Raw genomic sequence first — 7,465 nt, forward strand, 5'->3', positions numbered from 1 at the left:
CTCTCTCTCTCTCTCTCTCTCTCTCTCTCTCTCTCTCTCTCTCTCTCTCTCCGCATGTGTGTGTGTGTTTCAGAAAGAACATATGACTGATACAATAACATAATTAAAATAGACTAGTTTCCCATCTGATATTTACTGTTATTACTTGTTTAGCATCTAAGACATGTCTCACTTTCCTTCTTTTCAAAATGGCAGCAACAGTCTGTCTTTAGATACATATTGTGAACTTTATATACAGTACAATCACAATACATGGTGAAAAACATCCCTGTATTTCAACAAACTTAGGGTAGCAGTAGTATTGGTTTTCATTGTTACAAAATGGGAAGGAGGTGAGTTGCTGAGTGCAAAGCCTCACAAAATGGAAATAAAAATATCTTCAAGAATAGCTGCTTAGCTTCTGCAGTCATGTGAAGAGAAGAAGAAAAAATATCTCTACCGTATCTTGAAGTCTGAAAACCATATTTCAAATTGACAGGCTCAATCATGCACTCCTCCGACTATTCAAGATGGAACAAAAGGAGGATTTTAAACACAAGTTTAAGACAGGAAACACGCCAACCACATATTTTTTTCTTTTAAACCTGTAAAAGTTCCATGTGTTAATAATTACAGAAAATCACAGATCTAATTGTATCAGATCAGAGCAACTAAAGGTTAGCCTATGTGGTTTCCAATACTATTGAAATCAACAAGTATCTCTCTGGCGTTTTGTAATGGCCACAGGAACTGAGGAATCCCTGGAGCATTTTCTTTGAGAAATTATTAAGAGAGTTCATGCATTTATGAATAAAACTACCTCAAATCGACTTCAGACACAAATGTGGAAAGACCGCTGTGTAAGATGGTCTTCTCAGGTGGCCTGCTAGGGGTACAGGCATGAGCAGTATTTTTCATGGCATGAGAAGATATCTCCTATGTAATCGAAGACCTCAGCAATCCATTACTGGACCAGACCTCTGTTTTGCATTGGGCTCAATGTGAACCTTTTGTTCAGTTGATCTTTATAGTTTATTCTATTCATCAGAACATGCTAAATAAATACCAGGGATCATCTAATACGGTTCCCCGGAGAGATACTCAAGAGTACAGTACATATCACCTGATTTTCTTTTACACATTCACTAACTTAAGTTCATTTCATCACCCAATAAGTTCTCAGCTTTCCCATGCTGCTTCCCATGGCCATTGCTCTGGCTCATTTGGAGTGAGACATACAAGAACAAAGGCCAAATTCCCCTTCCATCCTGTCCTCCAGACTTGCATTAGGATCCACTGGATATACAAAGCTTGAGCTTCTTGCTCCCTGCTCAAAACCCTCCAAAGGCTCTTATTGATTGGGATAAAGAGCAAATTGCTTAGCATAGTAGCCAAGGTCATCATCGCCCCCACCTCACATCTATCCTTTCCCACCTACAACTCAAATGCAGGCAAAGTTTACTATTGACTCCTCCCTCATCATTGGCATGGCACCTATAATTCCTGGTCTGAAATGCCTGTGTGAAGGCTCTGACTCATTCTTCACATTCCAGTTCCAATCTTCTCTCTTTTCTTACCAGCTTTTTCTCTTTGTTGTCATTTTATATTTGTATCCATCCACATGACCTACTTACCTTTATTGTCTTGCTAGTCTGGAGCATCAGGAGGCTGTGAAGTTCTTCAATCCTAATACTATATAGAGTATATGCATTTTCCTTTAATACTATCGGAAGCCTAAATGAACTCAATGTACAAAACAACACAAGAAAGAAGATAAGTGGGGAGCAAGCAAAGGGAGTGGTGATGCTGCTAGCAAGATCAGTAGATTGTTCTTCTCAAAGGAAGCTTCTTGAACTCTTAATGTTCATGCTCTTGGGCTATCATTTTATTGACCTTTCCTGATTTAATACGCGAAAACTTCTAAAACCTCATACATTGATTTTGTCTTTTGGGAAGAACAATTTAAAAATGCAGGAGATCTGAAAAATTACAAACATTGCTCAATAGTACTTGAAAATGTCAGTGAAATTGATCATCTTTGACTGAACCTAGGTAAATAAAATTTAGCAGGTTTAACATGCTATAATTTGATAGTCTAATGACCTTCCTTTTTGCTAATTATCTTCCATATCCTTATTGTTGTAAGAGGAGAATTTGGAAAAGCCATAACAATTTCCTATCTTCACAAGCCTGGATTGTGGGCTAAACATTCTACTGAAAAACTAGCCTGCCTTGGGAAAGGAGACCTGCTAATAGAAAAGAATTCCTCCCATCTGACACAATCTCTCTTAGTGTTAGGATATAACTTGGCTGAATGGTGAGGACATGTTGTACCTCTTAATAATTCTCCTTCCTAAAATTTTGTATATCTTAAAAAAAATCTTAAGCATCTTAGCCAACCTTGAACTCTAAATTAAAGTTATCTTTCCAAACTTTAAAAATTTGAACTTTTGATGTTTTTTTTTAGGTGCAGGGTAAAAGAATATCAGAAAGATTTAAGCTATATCTCTACAGATTTAAATATTCTGCACAAGTCTATAAATATGGTCTCCAGTCTTAGCAAGTTTACAGTGTAGAAGGAGAGATGAGGCACACACATAAATCATGATAATGGAAGAAAAAGGTAGGACCCATATTATAATAGAGATATAAATAAATATGGTATAGGACCACAGAGAGACAGTGATTAATTCTACCTGAAAAGATCATAATATGCATAAAAATTTATGTGCAAGAAGGCTATGATGCATTCTCCAAAATCTCACGACTTAATTTAGATGTCAAAACAACAACCTCTATGTCCAAGCCTCAGCTTGAGATATTTCCTTCATAAATTTGGTTTGGGTAGAAGGTGGTATTTTTTGTGGTTAAAAATGGATGCAGATGGCTCAATACATCATTCTCCCTTCTCCTTCTGGGAAAGACTCAGATATGCATGGGGCCTTGGTTACGTAAGGAGAGATGGGAAAGGATGTGCTTGCCTTAGAGAACGTGAAAACAGGAACATGTAAACAATTTACCTAAAGCCTGCCTGGCCCGTGAGTTAATTTTAATATTTTTTTTCTTTTGGTAGCAAGAAAACCCGACTGTGAAAACTGTTTTCCCGGAAGCATTATCTGCAACCTGGATAAATAGTAACTGGCAATAAATGAATAAATAAATAAATAAATAAATAAATAAATAAATATCCCAACAGATTCTTTCAAGAATAGCTGAGCAGAAGTAGAGATTTGTCTGCTGATAGTTAATCTACATTCTCAGCTTGCCAGGATTTGGAAACCCCAAGATGACACACCTCTGTGCATCTCTATAAGAGTGCTTCCAGTGAGTGTATTACTGGAGAAGGAATACCCTGAATGCTAGCAGCACATTCCTTGGGACCTGAGGAAAAAGGGAGCTTCCCTTCCTCCTCCCCTTCCCCTGCCCCTCTTTCTATTCCCTCTCCCTCCCCCTCTTCTTTCCTGACTTCAGATGTAATTTGATCAGCAGACATACATTCTTACTGTTTTGAATACCCCCACTATGGTAACCCCCTCAAGTAGCAATGAGCCAAAATAAACCCTTACTTTTTGTTTGATATTGGATTGGTTGGTGTTTTGTTTTGTTTTGTTTTGTTTATTTCAGACAGATTCTCACTGTGCTTACTAGCCTCAAACTTGGAGATCCTCCTGCCTCTGTTTCCTTACTGCTGGGATTAAAGGCATATGTCACATGCTTTTTTAACCCTTCTGTTATAAAGATGTTTTTGTAAGATGTTTTGTCACTGCAATAACAACAAAAGAACTAATATACACTCTGACATTGTCCAGTTAAAAAAGAAGAGGTGGGGGTGGAGAGCTATAAAAACTATACTCTGTTCTCATCTACCTAGAACTCAGATGTTGGATCCAAAGATGTATAAACTTTGCAAGCTATAGATGCACAGAGAGAGGTATTTCCAATGAGAAATAGAAGTAGGAGCAAATCTGCCAGGGACAAGCAGTGTGGATGTCACTCAGAAGCTCCAGTTGGTTGAAGGATAACTATTCCATGACAACTCCTACTCTGAAGAATGCTGGGAAATCATTCTAGTACTCTCTGGAAACTGCTAGGTCTGATACTCATGGTAGATTATTCAAACCTTCATTTGTAAACATGTAAGCAGAGTTTGGAATACTGGCCTGGCTTCAGAGTCAGAGTATCTGGCTCAACTCCAGCTTCAGCCACTAATTAAGTGAAATTTCTAGTCTCAGCTAATTCATACTTTCTCAGCCTCCATTTCTACAACCATAAGGATAGTGGTACCTAACTTAAAGAATTATTATTAAAGCTAAATGACACACACACTTTGATAATACATGTATAATTCTTGATTGGAATTTATACATTACTACTTCTGTTATAATTTTTTGAGTGGACATGATAGTAACTGTCAACAATCTTTTTTGAGATTGCACCTACTCTAGCTTTTCAATTACGAAAGCCCAGCATTTTACAGCTAAGGGTTAACCAATTATCTCATTTAACCTTCTATTTTACAAATAGGCAAAAAAAAAAAATGTGGCCTAAAATAGGTCAAGGTCCTCCAAATTCACTCAAGTTGAAGATGCTGAGAACCCAAGGAGGCCGCTGTTCCTAGTTCTATCCCCAGGTCTGTTTCTCTTGTTCTAAAAGATAAAACAGTGTTTAATGTATCTCTCACACTCAGAAACAATAAATTTTTGTGAACCAAACAAATTCAGTACCTTAGGTGGCCCAAACTCAAAGTTACATTCAAGACAGCTCAGCCCAGCAACTAAAAACTGGAAAAGGAACTGCAGACTTCCTTGGCATAGCATTTAAAATTGAAATGACTTAATTTATAATCCACAGCAACGTCATAAGAAGTCTTTTATTTCTCTTCCATATTCTTGCCTTTCTAGTCTCATCTGTAACCCAGAAAAGCCTGCAATGTTATTACCTCAGTCTCCAGGATTCTGTCGTCTGACGTTTCCTGCTTCCCTTGCCCTTCCTACTGTCCCCTACTTCACTGAACATCATTCCCAGAGAAGGAAGACTCTAGGATGCCTTCAGCCTCCACTCTCTGACCTCTGTCGGCCTGCTCTAGTGTTCAGGGATGCCCTGTGCTGCCTGTTTCTCTGAGGTTTCTCTTCACTCTCCCTTCTCCTGAGCTCTGTCACTTCTCATGAGACACTCGTGAGCATTTTCTGGTGAATTCTTCCTCTCATTACAATTTCAAATAGCAACTGTTATATAAAGATCAAGTCTCACCTTCTGTTGTTAAAAAAAGAATATCACTTTAAATTTAGTAACAAGAAAACTAAACAATCTGTGCTGTCTTTAAGACTCTCAATAGAGTACACAGTTACCCACAAATCATTCATGAAAAAAAAATCTCTGAAAGGGTAGCCCTCTTTACCTGAATTTCCTTATTTGGAAGCCATCCAGAGGACCGGCTGATTGATTTACAATCAATCAAACTGAGACTGGGTGTAGCGTTGTGGTAGTTCCGTCATCCTTACCTCTTGGCCGTATGTTATTCTTGCTACTTAAAAAATGAATTCTTAAGAGCCATGTGTTAGGTTAGGTGTATCAAAAAGAGCAATACTAATCTAAAGCAGGGAGATTATATGAGCTAGGTTATTATAACCAGATAAACATAACTTATCTCGGGAAGCCTTTTCTGTTTTAGTGGATAGACAGGCAACACAGCTTGTTCCAATGCCAGGCAGCGAAACACTAAGACAGCTTGAAGCAGTGGAAGGATTTAGCTAAGCATTTTGGAAGAGCTCTTTTTATTTGGGTAAGAAGATAGTCATACCCTCTATTGAGTCTGTAATTTTAGTTTCTGCTAAGAGCTTTACTGTGCACGTTCGTTTCCACTTTAGACCACACATAACTCCTTGTTTGCTAAGGTCTCCAACTCTGTGTGGCTTAGATCTAGGCCCAACATGTATCGACAACATTTCCCAAGTCCTATTTACATTCGTTGAAAGATGAGACATATTGGACGAAAACTCAAAAAGGAGATAAAAAATATCTGTCTTAGAACTTTGTCAACAGTACAGTACACCATTTATCCTTAGAAATGTTTAAACGCTGTGCTGTTTTTCAGGAGAATAAAAGCACTGCCTGGGAGCTGTGAACTGGATCTGTTTCCACTACGGTTCTTATAACCATTAGCTTTCCAACAGGCCCAGTGAAAATTAAAGCAATCCTCTTAGGAGAGTGGTGGTTTGAAAATTTGCATTCCCTGCAAATATTTCCCTCCATCTAATGTGTTTACCTTTGCATTTATGCTCGCAAAGGCTGCAGATCATTTGGAGAAGCCAGATTCATGCACGCTTGCAGCTGTTAACTTCCTCACAAGCTTTCTAGTCAGTGATGATTCCATCATTAGAAAGTCTGCCTATCTGAACTCCCACTTGAAGCAAGAAACTTATCCCCTACATATTTTATACTCCCTGAAAGGAGAGGAAAAGAGTAAGGAAAGAAAAAACGGCCCCAAGGGGAAAAGGAGTAGAGGAGAGCGAAACGGATGGTAGGCCTCCTGACCTGCTAATGGATTCCTGAAGAAAGAATTAGGGAAGATTAATTTCTAAACGAAAAGAAAGAGGAGTCCTGGGCTGTTAACTTGTTGAATGCTCATTGTGAAGAAATACGAGCTATTTTCTAAGTACATGTGTTGCCAACAGTCAGGAGCACTAAAATATTTTCAACCATTCCCCATGAACAATTTGCAATTATTCAAATATAGACTCCTTCCCCCTTTGTGGCCTCTTCATTTGACCTCTCATTCTTCTGCATGGTCCTGGCTTTCTTTATGTTTTGTTTTTGTTCTTGGTTTTGGTTGGTTGGTTGGTTGGTTGGTTTTGTCTTGTTTTTAACGAACAGCACCTTGAAGCATATAGACAAAATTGCTTTAATCAGGATTAGCAATGGAACTATGAATCCAAAACAAGAAAGCAAGCAAAAAGAAGACTCTGTCTTACATGATTGGATTTTCAAACCAGGTGTTTCTATCTATAGCAAGATGTTTTGTTAATATTTGTGTTTGGTAAGTAACCACTAACATACTGACCTTTAGGATAGATACAAAAGTTAAATGATTCTTAGTCTTAGAATTTTTACTTTCATGTGGGTTTTATTTGTTTTACCCATAGATAAATTCTAATATAGATGAATAATCTATAATAAATCTACAATCAGAATACACCCAGGTAAAAATAATATGGAAACATTTGCACAGATTAGGGCACAGTGGAATTTACTAAATCAAATTTAAGAATAAAAAAGAAACAAAAGTGGAATTTTCAGAAATAATATTCACAGTCATATCAATAAGACAAGAATTGATGAATTCTGCCAGGTAGGGTAACAATTAAAGAAGAAGAAGTTGAAGAAGAAGAAGAAGAAGAAGAAGAAGAAGAAGAAGAAGAAGAAGAAGAAGAAGAAGAGGAAGAGGAAGAGGAAGAGGAAGAGGAAGAGGAAGAGGAAGAGGAGGAAG

This window comes from Grammomys surdaster, unplaced genomic scaffold (assembly GCF_004785775.1).
Source record: "Grammomys surdaster isolate TR1022 unplaced genomic scaffold, NIH_TR_1.0 215, whole genome shotgun sequence".
Classification (NCBI taxonomy): Eukaryota; Metazoa; Chordata; class Mammalia; order Rodentia; family Muridae; genus Grammomys; species Grammomys surdaster.